The sequence below is a fragment of the Hemicordylus capensis genome, chromosome 4 (assembly GCF_027244095.1).
Source record: "Hemicordylus capensis ecotype Gifberg chromosome 4, rHemCap1.1.pri, whole genome shotgun sequence".
NCBI lineage: Eukaryota > Metazoa > Chordata > Lepidosauria > Squamata > Cordylidae > Hemicordylus > Hemicordylus capensis.
Window position 1 is genome coordinate 272518266 of NC_069660.1, and position 15094 is coordinate 272533359.

Below are 15094 nucleotides of genomic sequence, written 5' to 3' on the forward strand. Positions count from 1 at the left end.
AGATAGCAATTATTCCTATTCAGCCCAGCATAGCATCCCTCCAGTGACTCTTGCTGGTATCTCCCTTGTGTTACTTGTTAGATATGATTACAAATACAATGGATATTTATATTCCACTTTTCAACAAAAGTTCCCAAAGCTGTATAAATAGATATAAATAAATAAAATGGCTCGCTGCCCCCAAAGGGCTCACAATCTAAAAAATAAACATAAGATAGAAAACAGCAACAGCTATTGGAGGGTTGCTGTGCTGGGGATGGATAGGGCCAGTTGCTCTCTCCATGCTAAATAAAGAGAATCACTGCTTTTAAAATATGACTCTTTGCTCAGTTAGAAGGGGACTCCATTAGATTACAAACCACTTTGTGAAAGGGAACCATCTTCTTCCCACCCACACCCACCCCACATTTCTTTTGCTATGCAAATTACTTTGTGAACTTGTTGAAAAGTTGTATATAAAAATTCTTAGGAATTTCTTAATTCTTCGTACTACTACTAATAATAATAATATTGATGTTGTTGATGATGAATATACCATCATCTGTGTGGAGATTTACAGAGCAACAACAAAAAGATAGGTCCTTGTCCCAAGCAAATTTGACACAGGGAAGCAATACAGTGGATGGGAGGAAGATGGAGGTAAGGATAAACAAGGGAAGAATGTGCTTTTGGTTTCAGTTATGCATGCTTTTGCTTAGTTTCAGTATGGATAAGGAGTTGTGTCAAAAGCTTAATGTAAAAAGAGAGGTTTCAGGAAGAATTAAAGGAAGATAAAGATGGCATCATCAGGTTTTTCTGGGAGACGTAAGGCATTAGGGTTGATGGGCAGTCATTTAAAGAAGCACAAAACATACAAGGGTCAGACCAAAGGCCTTCCTAAACTGAAAAGTCTTTAAATGGTGGCAGAGGACCATCGACGAGGGGGTGATGCAAGTGGAGGAATAAAGTATTAGGTAGAATATATTGAGATCAGAAGTATAGTAGCTAGGAATTAAGGAAATGACTTTGTGATGGCACTCAGAATGTGGAATTTCCTGCCCAGAGAGATTCATCTAACTCTCTGCTTGATTGTCCTCTGCTGCACTTTGAAGATGTTTCTCTTTAGGCAGGTCTTTGGCCTGGCCTTTGAATATTTTTCTTCTCTCTGGCATTTTGATTTGTTACAGTGTTATGCTGCTGTTTTCTCTTGTGGTTTTTGAATGGGATTTTATGTTTTATTTTACATTGTAATCCGCCTTGAATGCTTTGTCTGGAGCAGAAAAGTGAGGGAAAAACCTGTAAATAAATATATAGAACAGATAATAAAGAGAGGCAACGTGGTAAAAAGCTCTGAAGATAATAAAGAGAGGCAAGGGTTTTTTTCAGAATCTGGGAGAGGACAGGAAGGAAGTATAAGGATTTAAGGAAGTTGTCATGTGGTAAGAACAAAGGAAAAGCCATATCAGGATTGTGGCAGGAATGTGGATATAGGTGAGAGGTTGAAGTGTGCACCTTTCTTTTAAAAAGGTATGCATGGATTGCCAAATTATGGTGGAAAACATAAAAACCTATTTATCCAGTATAATAACCAAAAGTGTTTTTAGGATTCATCTCCTGTAAAAGATAGACTGTTTTGGGGATTAAAAGATGGAGATGAAGCTGTTCCTCTATAAAAGGCTTTGGGCCTAATTATTTTTAGGTATAATTCAACCAACATTTTCTCATGCTTAGCTGCACTGAGTGACACTATTTGTGCTGCTGAAACTGAGCAGGTTGCTGTCAGTTTAAAAATGACTATAATAAAAGTGACCATGAAGATAGATCTTGTGATTTTGCGTTTCTAATCAGTCATCTGTGAAGAACACTTTTGCTTTGATTCAGCAGACTGGTGACAGCCATGATTGATAGTGCATGAGGATGAAAAAAGGTTATTAACTGTCTTCCTATTAAACTCAATGTATTACCCCTCTAGGTGCATCTCATACTTTAACTTAAAGTACTTACTCAGGTAAGGTCAAGAATGAACTCTATAAACACCATATCCATCCTGTTGTAGATGAACAAGGAACTCTTAACATTAATGTTTTGGAGAGTTCTGCATTAAAAGATATTTAAATTCTATTGCTTTGATTATATGGATGAAAATAAAAATCACTACTATTTGTGCAAAGCTGGAAACATACACATTAAATGCACCATTACAGCATGTGAGATATAAAGATATGCATATTGATAACAGTACATTTAATCAGAAGGTGTATAAGATGCAGGGCATCAAATGGTTAAAAATAACTACAGAGTACTAATATTGAAACTTTCATTAAAATGGCATTATGTCTGCAGTTAACAAAGTATTTAAAATAAGTTACATGTGAAAAGAAAATCCTATGTTTGATAGCAGAAAGCTTTTTAAAAATTTATTTTAATAAAAGCATGAATATTTTTGTGTTATTTATATTTACAAATCTAAATTTATTGCTGAAAGTCATGTTTGATTCACTACAGTATTTTTTAAATTCTCAATAATTTTGTTCCTAAAATATCAAGGTAGGCCTGATTTTCTATAGATAATCACTATGAACTAAATAACTTTGAAGCATTAAATGTTATGTTCTATTGTACAATACTAACAGTGAGATGAGAAAGGAAATCCATTAACAGGAAAAATAATTTGCAGTGCAGGTAACACAAACATTATCCATATAAGAATTCCTTCTAAAAGAACATGTATCTTCTAGTTGTTTTATTAGATCCTACAAATGAGGCCATTTTATAAATGATATTTAAATATTCTAATTTTTATCTTTCTGAACCTATTTGAACACTGCTTGAATTCTTTCAAATATATTTTTATTGACAACTTCTTAGTAACAGGTTATCAAACAGATGAGACAAACAAACAAAGGAAAAATGTATGTGAAATGTACTACTCATTCTCTGCTCTAAGAAATTGTATATATTCCCGTTACAAAATTTTGCTATATCCAGATAATTTACACAGTGCCTCTGAAATATGTTGGATTATTTTTCCATACTTATCTTTTAAAACACTTCAGCATTATACACTGATTTTTTTTATTCAGTAGTTTCATATTTCTGACTTATTTAAACAATGTTGATCTTTAGTCCACTTTAATTTAAAAGTAAAGTTCTTGCTATGTGCATTTGTAAAGTAATAATTCCAAGTATTAAACCTTGGGTTTTTTAAAAACTGCTTTAATCATTTAAATTCTTACATAAAATATTCTGTCAGCATCATAAAATGCTAAAAGATTACAATGTCTTCCTTTCTCATCATCATATTGGTATACTTCTATAAATGAGAAAATAATGTTATATAGGACTAGAATGAACATTAAACATAAATGTATGCTATGTATTAAAAACTACATGGTATCACATTGCTTCAGAAAGAATGTTAAACAACGTTTTGTAAGGTCTGCATTTTCTAAAGTGTGTCACCTTCAGGTGTGAATCGTAGGATATGTACTGGTTTTCCTATCTGTAATATTTCTGCTTTTTTATACATTGAATATCTTGACGTAATCCCATGTGAATTTACAACTGGCATGCTTTCCTTCAGACAATTTGAGGCCTTTGTGGACATTGGTGAGCAATAATTTCAGGGCTAAAGGGTGTTATAATGTACTCATCCACATTTCAGGGCAAATACTTGTTAAAACTGCTTTCTATATTGAACTTGTAATTAAGGAAAATATAAAAGTGTTATCACAATCCTAATGAGAGCTATTGTGTACTTTAAGCGTTCCTTTTCATTTGGACCTGTTTCTATTATGTAAATTATTTCAAGAAAAAATATTATCATTCTTCCACTATGCACATAATGTATAAAATGCAAAACATTTCAAAGATCCACATTTCTATCCAATGTAAAAATTACCAAACAATAATTGTTGTAGGATGTAACAACATATTTTTGATGGGGAAAGGGGAAGTTAGGGTGACCTGGACTAACTAAAGCAGCTTTATATTAATCTCTTCATTACTTATCTATAGGAAAATGTTCCTACTTACATCCCTGTGGTCAGAATCCAAACAACTACTTGCTTGAACGACAATTTGGAAGATGGGCTATGATAATACTTGGCTTGCAAAACTATTTTTTAAAATATAAAACCTTGTTGAAGATTATCTATCTATCTATCTATCTATCTGTCTGTCTATCTATCTATCTATCTGGTTGAATCCATCCATATAAAGAACAATGAAAATGCTGCCATGAAATCTGGGATAAATTAATCAACTTTATTTCTCCATCAATTTCAAAGGAGTGCTTCAGTACTGTCAGAAAAACATAGGCCAATTTAATCTGAGATACCATTCCTCTATTGTGTGTTTGGAACCTAGAATAGGCCTCAACACCAAATGAACTGCACTTGCAGAGGCAATCACATGGCGTGTTGTTACTGTCAACCAGTCAAGAATAAGCAAACGCATGATCTCTGGCTATCAAGATTTAAATGACTTTCAGCACCATTCACAAACTGCTGAAAATGGCATCATGTAGAATGGGTTACAGTTTATCCTAAGGAGCTATTTTTGCAGCCCTGCAAACAGTGGCTTGCACTACTTCAGCTTACTTCAGTACATTTTATATTGTATTGTTGTATTTTATTGTCATTTTAAAGCACTCTGACCCCTTGTTAATTACAAAAAATGGAGGTGCTTGGTTGTATGAGCCTTACAGGGGGGCAGCAATGCCAGTGCCTGATGCTGTGCCAACACTGAAGGATGGGTACAAGCACTCTGGGCTCAGGAACCAGTGGAAAGAGACCTTCCTTTGACCTTTTGCACTTTCACTGGAAAACTATCACTGGATCCTATGTACTGTTGTGCTTGCCCAGCAGTCCTCAGAATCAGGTCATTCGTCCCATTGAATTGGAACAAGACTATGGCTATAGTGCTACACCCAACAGAACTTTTTTCTCAGTAAGCCTGTTTAGGATTACATGGTAAAACAGGCCAAATGCATATTACGTCTGGTATAGATCACATCCTTGGTAGGGATTTGCCCGGACCGAGGTCCATGCACTGGTTCGGCACCGCAGGGAGGGAAGCGCTGAGCAGGATCCATCAGGCCTTTACCTGCTCTCCACTGCCACATGCAGCGTCCTGCTGCAGCGGTGCTTGTCCCAAGAACCCACGTGCAGCACCAGCATGCACATGGCACCTGCGTGAGTTCTTGGGACAAGCACCACCAGAGCAGGAAGCTGCATGCGGTGGCGGAGAGCAGGTAAGAGCCTGCTCTCCTTTTTAAAAAAGCTCTTGCTTGCCGCTCCCCTCCCTACAGCGCCAAACCAGTCCTTTGTTGGCTTTCAGGCTTTTAGATTACTCTCTGGGGAGTAATCCCAGAGAGGCAAAATGTGACAAACATGATAAATCAGGATATCCTCAGTATAGCATTTATTTTCTTTCTTAAAGTCCAGTTGGCGCTACAGTTTAGGGACAGGATACCTAAGGCAAGGATACGCAAAGCATTCAGTCAGTCCCGGTGGCACCTGTAGGCAGATGAAACAAGCCATCTCTAGAGCCCTATTCACATCTTCAGCGCATGTAAATCTTTATAGTGTACACATGTACAGTTCTTCACATGTTACATTCAATGCACACACACCAATACACTCCCTATCTGTACCATTCATTTGAGGGAGCTGTACTCAGGTTCATTTTTAAAACAAATGCATGCAGTCATTCACACAAAAGCATATACATGTGTTCAGACACCTGAACGTATGCACAGTGCAATGTCTGAATAGGACTCAGGTTTGTTCAATATGACTGTTTTGGAGAAACTGAAGCTGTGTGTGTGCATACAGATCTGAATGTGCATTCACTGTACCTGTGTACAGTGTACGGGTACACTGTACGGTGTGGACCATAATATGATTTTTGATAATGTTGTAGTCCTAGGTTTGTGCCCTCAAACATTCCTCTCATCTGGAGAATAAAAATAAGACCCTTCAAAAATTAGCATCTTTTAAAAGGTACAAACATGATATAAGTTATTTTTGTAGAATGGAGTGAAATTTGTGCGTACAAGCTAGTTTGGTCCTGGTGGCTGCCATTTAGTAAAAACAAATATGGATCCTTTCAATGTGCTATTCAAATCACATACGTATACATTTATGTTTAGAATGCTAATATTAGCAAAGCTATTAGACACAGTTCCAAAGTAATAAAACTTGCACCCTATGAAATAGATAAGGAGGCTAGAAGTACCTTCTTTGTTATTCCATTGCTAAACTCTAGTACAGAAAACAAATTCCTGAACTAAACTTGATTAAACTTTGGTTCACATTAGGTAGATATATTTGGAAGGTATGGATTATTGGAATTACTGTTTTATTTTACATATCTATTTGCTTATTTGCCATCTCATCCTGAAAGCTTGGGGTGGGCAATATGTTGAAATAATACAAAAGCAGTAGCAAGTATTAGATGCAAAAAAAAGTAAAAATAAAAATGGTGTGGGGGATATGTTTTGATGTGGAAAGCACAGACGTGTATGTGAACTGTTAGAGAAATGGTGCAATGCAAGAGAGACCAAATTTTGGGAAGGGTGAAGTGGAGGGGTGTAGCTCAACCTCTGTCTAAATCTTTACAACCATTAAAAGTAAACCTTCATCTATAGCAAGGACAGCCAGGGGAACTTTCTGTGTGCCCTCACAGTGCCCTAAATGCTTGTTTGGATGGTAAACTGAAGTGGATTGTCTCAGATCACAATAGAAAATATCAGCGGAAGCATTCTCTTAGGGTGACAGACACACTGCTAAATTGTGGTTAAAGTGGTCTGAGGGCACATCCCCTGCATCCCAAGACATTTATTTTCAGGGCAGGGAATGTGTGTTCAGGCCACTTCTATCCCACAGAATGTCAGGCTTTCCCCGCACCCTTCCATTTATTGAGTCCAAGAGATGCAGGAGGGTGAAAGACTGCACAGGGAGAAATACTCTACAGCTCCTTTTTTTTTTTTTTTTTTTGGCCTTACTCTCTTTCTGCTAATGTCCTGAGGCCATGCCCTAGTGGCATTCATACACGTGGATATTCACTTTGCATAGATATGTCAGGTGAGAACACATCTCCCCACCCCTATTTTGCAGAACCTTGATAGATATGATGTAATTTGCATGGATGCACAAAAGAGGCATTTCACCTAGTAATACTGTTTTGTGCACACTTTGCAACTTGCCCCATGTACTCAGTACAAATCTGCATCCTCTTTTTGTCCAGCCATCTCGCCTTCAGCTCATGCCAGCCTTCCCAGACCTATGCCCTATACACACAGGGATCTAGAAACAACTTTTTAATGTATTCATTTACTCTGCTTTCCAGCCCTTTCAACCTTAAGGGCTCTCAAAGCTGATTTGAGACTGAAGGCAACAGACTTTCTATTTTGGCGACTTTGGCTACTACCCCCCCCCCCCCAACCGTCTTTACTACCTCTCATCTTCTTAGGACTGGTGTCTAGCAGGGGAGGAAGGAGGGCTACCGGTAGAAGTCCACCGAGAGAAGAATGTGACGGCCATTTTGGAGCCCGCGCGCCCCCAGACGAGGGCTACCATAGGCGGTGGGGCGCCCCAAATGTAGCCAATGGTGGCCAGGATTTGGATGAGAGCGGGAAGAGGGAGCGGGAGTCGAGGCGAAGAAATCCGTTCCTCCGGGGAAGAGGTGGGCACAGAGGGCTACAGAGTGGGAGGGTGTTGGCAGGAATAAACATCCGCCAGGGAGGAGGTGGCAGAGTGGTAAGTAACGAGCCTCAAGACTCAGGCAGCTAAAAAGTGCGCCTCTCTCAGAGCTGCCATGTTGCAACACGGACCGCACCAAAGCCCTTTTAATTAACAGGGGGGAGGACAGAGACGGTCAGGGAGCCTCGCTAATGGGCTCCTAGTCCTAATCCAAACCATAAGTGTGGAAACCAACTTCACAGACTGCGAGTTTATAGGCTCTGTTTTTCTATACAGGCTGGGGGATGAAAAAGACAGGGAGATAAAAACTGGTTAACCAGATTTTGGGGCGGGGGGGTATAAGGGGAGAGATGGGGGTTAAAAGGAAAAAAAAAAAAACACTTTCTGGCAACTATCTGAATTGACAGCCTGGCGAGGGGATGTTTTGTATTCAAAGCCTAAAAGATGCAAAAGAGTTTTAAAATGCCCCTATGAAGACCGAAGAATAGGAAAGTGAGCTAATGAAAAAGGATCACCTGTGCGCGTATGTGTGTGTGTCTAAAACGATCTATTCACTATCTATTCCTTACAACACAAGCTTGTGCATGTTTACTCGGAAGTAAGTAAACTTCCTTCCAGGAAAATATGCTTAATATTACAGCCTTAGACGATTTAAGTCTCTGAGACTTGCAGTTGGATCCTATGCACATTAACTCAGAAGTAAACCCACTGATGGGATTCAGCCATGTGAAGATGTAAAGGATTGTAGCCCAAGAGTCCCATTCTAAGCAGACTGGATCGAAAGTTAACTGCCAGTGCGCTCAATGGGATTTAATTAGTGGTCAATATATTACGGTTGTAGCCTGCGATCTTAAAAGTTCTTGCCTGGAAAGAAATCCCACTGAACTCTGTGACTTACTTCCAGGTAAGCCTGCTGAACATGGGGCTGCAGACTGAAAACACCAGTTCGTGTGAACATTAGACAGTTCAAATGGGAGCAATTTGGTTTAGGCTTAAGGGTGTTGTGGATCGCAGCCTGAATCCGTTAAACGTTTGGAACTCGAAATTCCTTTGATGTCTCTCTCCCAATTCCTCCCCCAACCTTGTCCTTGCTGAGGATGCTTTGTCCCCCCGCCCCGTTTCAGAGCGAAGTGGTGAAGGTTTGGGCATGCATTCTAGGAAGTGAATCCCACTGAAATCATTAGAGTTGGCTTCCAAGTAATCGTACTGTTGAGAAGAGTGGCATTGGTGATGCTGGTTGTTGTTCGCACAGGTGTGTGTGTGTGTGTGTATTGAAAATGGGATCTGATGAACATTAGTTAATTTCCCAAAAAGAGAAGTCCTTGGAAGTTATAGAAACTGCCCTCGTAACCCCAGATGCGTGGGGTTTTCTGTGCTGCCTGCCTCTGTGGTGACAAAGGGACTCTGCACATGTTAAAATAACTCTGCCGTTACTTCGCATTCTCCCCGGCACTTAAAACAAGTTCGTGGCAGTGATCATCGCCCCAATCGCTAGAGTTCCCTCCACCGAGGCTCGACAAAGAACTTGGGGATGGGGTGGGGGGTGGGGGAAAGCCGTCTTTCAGCCGGGAGGACAGCTGAGCCACCTAGCCGAAAGAAGAAGTCAGAGGAAAGGGAGGAGTGAGTGGGGAGAAGAGGTGGAGGAAGGATGAGGCCGGATAATGAAAGGCGTCGGTGGGGTAAAAGGAAGGCGATAGCCCCAGTAGAGAGGGGTGGATGATAGAGATGCTATCGGGAAATTGGAAGGGGAGAGGCTGAAGGAGGGAGGGGATGAGGGAGGAGACTGCTAGAGAGAAGTCCCCTGGACTCGGGAAGGTGCAGCAGTGAGTGTGTCTGCGCGCGAGAGGGAAGAGCTCAGGCGGAGGGTTAGGGTAGATTTCCAGAGCTCTTAGAGCTGATCGACCAGCCCGCTGGAGTCACTATTCAACCCGAGTCCCAAACACACGCCTCACTAACTACTTTACAGCCACTTTCATTGATTTTCTTTATCAAATAAACATAATACCCGCTACAGCAACACTTCCTCTTCACGCAGCCGGAATGCCACAAGCTCTGATTGCTGCATTGCTCTGGATTGCACACCCACCCCCTTTCTTATTCTTCCATCTAAACAGTAAAATATATTATGGCTTGCAGATTTTTTCTGTGATCTGGAAAGCGCGATATGGACTACATAAATGGATTATTAAGGGGAAAACCTCCCCCCCCCAGTCTTAACTACCTATTCCCAGCCTAGCATGGACACAAATTTGTTCCTGTAATTCAGATGGAGCTGGTGTATTTACATATTTATTTTTGCTAATAGATAGTAACTCGATTGAAAGGGCAACGCTTTCGGTGAACACTGGTCAGGGTTGCTTTTGATAGTGCGGGAAATTAGCATAACTTTAGCAGTTACCCCTAAATTGTCAGTCTCGTTGAAAATGTCAGTTTTCAAGTCAATTTCTCTTTATAAAATGTTTTCTTCCTAAAACTAGCTCCTTTCAAGAGCTGTTCTGAATCAGGTTTTCTATATATGTCAAAGGGCTGTTGAATTATTCATTATTATAATTACTATCATCATTGTCATTATCCCTTTCCATGTGGAAATAATTTTATTATCGTAATTTGATATCTGAAGAATTTCCTGTTAGTCGTTTGATAAGATTTTTTTTCTCTGAGGGAAAGAAAAGTTTCGTTTAGAAATGAGGAAATGTTTTAAATGCCTTTATGTTTGCTATAGATTTCCATTTATCTAATCGATCAGGATGCCAATAAATCGATTAAAGGTTTAGTGTTTTACAAACAGCCGTTTTGTGCTTTTTGATTTTATGTTTTGAATGATTTTGCTAAAGCCAGTGCTTTCTCTAATCTTTTACTCACCCAAACCCTATTATTCCATCATTTTTATTATTTGCACTTGCAATTTAAAGTGCATCTAATGAGAAAAAAACACAAATGAAAGAGAAATAATCTGGTTAGATGACTTGGTGCCCATAGTCCATGTATTTAAGCAAAGCCCTTTAAAATCTTGGTGAATTATATGCGATCATACAGTGATTGCGGAATATTAAATTAAACTTAGATAAATCCGCATTGAAGGAGGCAGCACCCAATCCTGAATTTATTTCCCATTTTCTATAACAGCATCACTGCGCTCCTCTCTTTGCAATGACAATGTGCCAAATCTAGGCATTTTGAAAACATTTTCCATATGCTTTAACTGGAGCCTGATAGACAAAGAAGAAAAGGAGATGGTCTTTTTCCTCTTGAGGTATATTTTCTTTAACTTTTTCATCAAGCCTTTCTGATCGTCATCATTTTAAACAAAAATTTGAAAATCGTTAGAGGCTTCCCCTCCCCATTTTTCATTTTTTCTTTGCTTTTTGCATCCCTCCCCCAGCGTAATCAGCTCCTGAAGAATGGAATTTCAGTTAGCCTTTAATGCAGAACTATAAGAATTATCATGTCTACCTTGGCGGACAACATTTTTGAGAGAAAGCATTGATTGATTTACTTTTCGCTTACTGCTTTTGTAATTAAATGTGGTTTAAATTATCCTCTTTTTTTCGGTAAGTCAGATCAGATGTTGCTTGCTGGAGGCTTTCTTTTAACGGTGCTTTTAATTTATGTGTAGTTTTTACGTACAACACAGAGGTGGTGGCTTTTATTTAGCTGTAAAATCTACACGTTTTCTTTTGAAAACTTCGCTCCTTGGGCGAAAAATAACTTTTTCCTAGGTATTTTATAATCACTGTTTGCCGCAGAGGTGGTTTAGGATATTGTCTTTGACAACAAAGATTCCTGTTTTATTGGTACTGTGAACTGTTGGATTTAGGTATAAATGTACTTTGTTGTCCATACATGAAGGTGGGTCGTTTTATGGGCTGTTTCTGTTGTATTGTTTCGTTCTTTTCTTGCCCGATCGCTTGAGTTTTGGTATGGATACCCTCTTCTCTCTTCCCCCCCCCCACCCCCGCCGCCTATCTCAGAATAGAAGGTACAAGGTTCCCCTTGGCGAGATCACTGCTGGAAGTAGGCTCTTGGGCTTTCTGGAGGGGCTTGTTTTGCTGTGGTGGGGAGGGAAGGGGCTCGTGGTAAGCGCTGGTTTCTCGGGATTTGCATAAGAGCTCGTGAAGTGTCTGTGAAGTTGGTGGATTGTTCTTGTTTGGGGCGAGTCCTCCTGGCTGTTTTTGTTTATAAACACGAGGGTGGTTGCCGGGAGGGGACGGAGGTCAAAGCGCTGACCTCGGAGAGCCCAGAGGGCGCTTAGCTTTTTCACCCACCTCTCTGGCTGTGAGTGTCTACTGCTGGAGTCTGTGTGGACGGGAGCGAGGGAGAGCGTGTGTGTGTGTGTGTGTGCGCGCTCGCTCGCTCGCTCGCGCGCCTTTCCCTTTCCCATCCAAGCCAAGAAGCTCAGGTCCAGGGTCTTTAAAGCCCGCGATCTGCTCAAGAGAGCAGTTGAGGAAGGACTGTTGTTGTTGTCTCAGGCTCTGGAGGAGCAGCAGGAAACGCCAGCAATAGAAGCTTTCATTCCTGACAGGCGTCCGGGTGCGAAGCTTTTTGTGCAACTCAAGGCACCACCACCACCACCAAAAAAAAAAAGGCCAATCAGGGACCGTCTGTACTTCGGTTAGCAGGCACAATTTTGCCGGGATGCCTGGCCTGGCTGGATTTGATCGCAATCCTCTCCTCCCCACCACCCTCTTCCCTTCTTTTCTTTCTCGTGGCTTTGCAGAAATTCGGAGATCTTCGAATTGGGGTGGGCAATGGACAGTTATTAAATATCTAGATAATGAGTTTTCCAAGAACAAACAAGCAAAACAGAGCTGTCATTCCCACTAATCTGAGGAAGGATTTTGCTCGGGTTCTGGGGCGCTTTTCGAGAACAATTCTTCGTATTGGCAATCCACGCAGTTTTGCCGTAGTGTCAACTTTCCCTCCTCCCAAAAAGGTCCGGAAGATTTGCTCTCGGTTTTTTAAAGTGTGTTTTGAAACGAAGTTGCTGAGTTAAACAAAAATGTTAGTTAACATACTGCCTTTGTCAAATAGCCCCCGGGAGGAGGAGAGACAACAAAAAGGCAGAGGAAGGAGGGGGTCTCGGGATCTGAAAGTGTCTGTAGCTCAGATAAAGGGGTCTCTAACACTGCGATCTTGTAATACCTCGTTTCAAACTGAGCTCATCTATAGACTTAGGGAAGGCTTTCAAAAGGCACGGATCCTCTTTCCTTTGGGCTGAAGGGGGGAGGGGGAGGCGGGCCATTTATTAGGGAATTATGTCGGGTTATTAAAAAGAGGGGAGGTTGTAATTATGTATATCCTCCTCCTGGCCCTGTGCGTCCACGGCGCTGCTTTGGGAAGGCAACGCGACGCAGTGCAAAAGTCTCTCCGCTGCCTTGGCACGGCCTTTGTCTGACAGAGTGTGGCCAGGACTGGCTCTTAACCCCGTGCTCAGGCGGCCCTGGAAGTTGCTTCAGTTCAGGGGCGTGGGGGTGGCATCTGAGGCTGGACAGCAGCACCCCCCCCCCGAAGTATCACGTCATTAACCCGATCCCATTTTTTGTGCTGGGAAGATGATCTCTCTCTCTCTCTCTCTCTCTCTCTCCCTCTCTCTCTCTCGGGGGAAGGACAGCCTCCCCCTCCAATGTCTGCATGAGTTGCCTTGAGGAGTTTGCCTGGGAGGGGTGCCCTAGAGACCAGAGGAAAAGGAGCTGAGAGGTTAGGCAGAGGTCTTGGGGGCGATCAGCTGAGCAAGCAGGAGAAGGCGAGAGCCAGGAAGGGAGGGGGAAGCGGCTGGCAGCCCTGGCCGAGCTTCTGGGGAACCCTCTTGAAAGAGTCAGCCAGCCCCCGGGTGCTCCTGGCTTCCGCTGGCCTCCCTTGCCAGAGCCGCGCTCCGCTCTTCTCACCCCCCCCCCCACCCCCAAACCGGCTGCTGCCTCTTGGAATTAACCTCCTTCGATCCCCCCCCTCCTTCCCCTAGCTACGTGGCGGTCCCCAGGATTCTTCTAAACTGTTAACATCCCGGAGTGCCTTTTCCATCCCGATACCTACTATTTTAAGAAAAGCTGGGGCTGGGAACAGAAAGATGAAAAGAAGGTTTGTGTTGGGGCGGGGTGGGGTGGGTGGGAGACACGTTCGGAAGAAATCAGCAGTGATAGAAGAAAGCTGGAAAAGTGGACGTTCTTTTCTCAATTCCTTCTCGCACCCCCTTTGTTCCTTTTGCTGGAAAGGGCCACTGTCAAAAAGAAACTACATCCCTTCTAAGAAATGAGGGAGAAATTTGCATCAAAAATGGCTTGAGTGATGAACTGACCTTCGGCATGTCTAATAACCTTGATTTTAAAAGCAGTAGAAACCTAGAAGGCGAGGATGCTTCCAACCCCTTCCTCTTCGTCCGTATATCCCTGCTACGCAAACTGTATCTTGCTTCTTCACCTGAATTTGAACTAGAGGCGGTGTGCTCAGGTGTTCCTTCATCAGGCTGGATTTAATTGTCTCCAGGGCTAGGAAATGGACTGCCATACCTCAGACATGTCCTTGAATGGCCAATGCATTCTGCTAGCTTAGCCTCCCCTTCCCGCTGCAGTAAGAGGAAGAGCCAAAGAGACCTTTCTATCCTGAGTCCCCCATCTTACTGGAAACGGGGTTAGAAGATTTCCTTTTAGCCATTGTTAGCATCGCTGGTCCTTTTTTTGCAAACAACCACGCGCACTATCACTTCTTTGAAACTCAGCTTCCTGACAGGCACACAACACATGGCCATGTAGAGTTTCCTTCTTATTTCATTGATAGGTAGTTCTAACTCTCCAGTGAGATCAAGTTACTCTCCTTTGCCCTGTCTTTGACATTAAATATTGGCTCAAAGATTTTTCCAGAATTTTGCTGGATGTGGTTACGTTCCACTCTGTCCCTATGAAGTTTCACTCTCTTTTGGGTGCCCACGAGGACTGGTCTTACATGTGCGCTTTTCTTGTCCTTTGCTTTTTACAAAGTCCCTTTTTCTCCTCCAAAGTCTGAGGGACCTTCACTATGACCTTATGCCATCTAAAACATCTGTGTTTCACCGGACTCTTCCCAGTCTCTGGCCTATGCCCGCTCTTGCCTGGCAAGCCCCTCATTCATCATCAGGTGGATATTTCCCTCTTAGTATTAGCTCCAGGATTTGCCAAATGTTTCTGTAGATCTGACGGTTTAAGGGCCCAAAAAGATGCATATTTATACCTTGTTTTTATGGGGGATTGTGTAAAACCTTTCTGTTGGTATTTAGTGCTTAAGGCCTAAGACACGGTTTTGACGTGTATCCCAGGAATCAGGGACTTCAAAGGCATGTCAGCTTGAAGGTTATGGTTCACCTGCACAGGGTCTTTGGGATTGTAAATATCCTTTACATTTAGCTGTTCGTTACTGATCTTTTGTGGTCTTTCCATTTC

At 41.8% G+C, this 15094-nt stretch overlaps 1 protein-coding gene and 1 long non-coding RNA gene across 16 annotated transcripts in view; one reads left to right on the top strand and one right to left on the bottom strand.

Moving 5' to 3' along the window:
- The window catches only part of LOC128324593 (uncharacterized), a 44073-nt gene that overhangs the window by 25670 nt on the left and 3309 nt on the right, over positions 1-15094 (bottom strand). For 2 of the 4 annotated variants that reach the window (XR_008306964.1, XR_008306963.1), the window contains exon 1: positions 8584-8641. The exons of the other annotated variants lie outside the window; for them this stretch is intronic. This is a non-coding gene — a long non-coding RNA (uncharacterized LOC128324593). Of the gene's footprint in view, positions 1-8583; positions 8642-15094 lie in introns of those variants that run through there. 4 annotated transcript variants of the gene reach the window in all.
- The window catches only part of ZFHX4 (zinc finger homeobox 4), a 284051-nt gene continuing 276490 nt past the window's right edge, over positions 7534-15094 (top strand). For 6 of the 12 annotated variants that reach the window (XM_053249338.1, XM_053249350.1, XM_053249354.1 and 3 more), the window contains exon 1: positions 7537-7742. The gene's annotated coding sequence lies outside the window, so the exon portion shown is untranslated. Of the gene's footprint in view, positions 7743-8717; positions 8938-10918; positions 10939-15094 lie in introns of those variants that run through there. The other 6 variants (XM_053249341.1, XM_053249340.1, XM_053249343.1 and 3 more) reach the window with 5 other exon arrangements.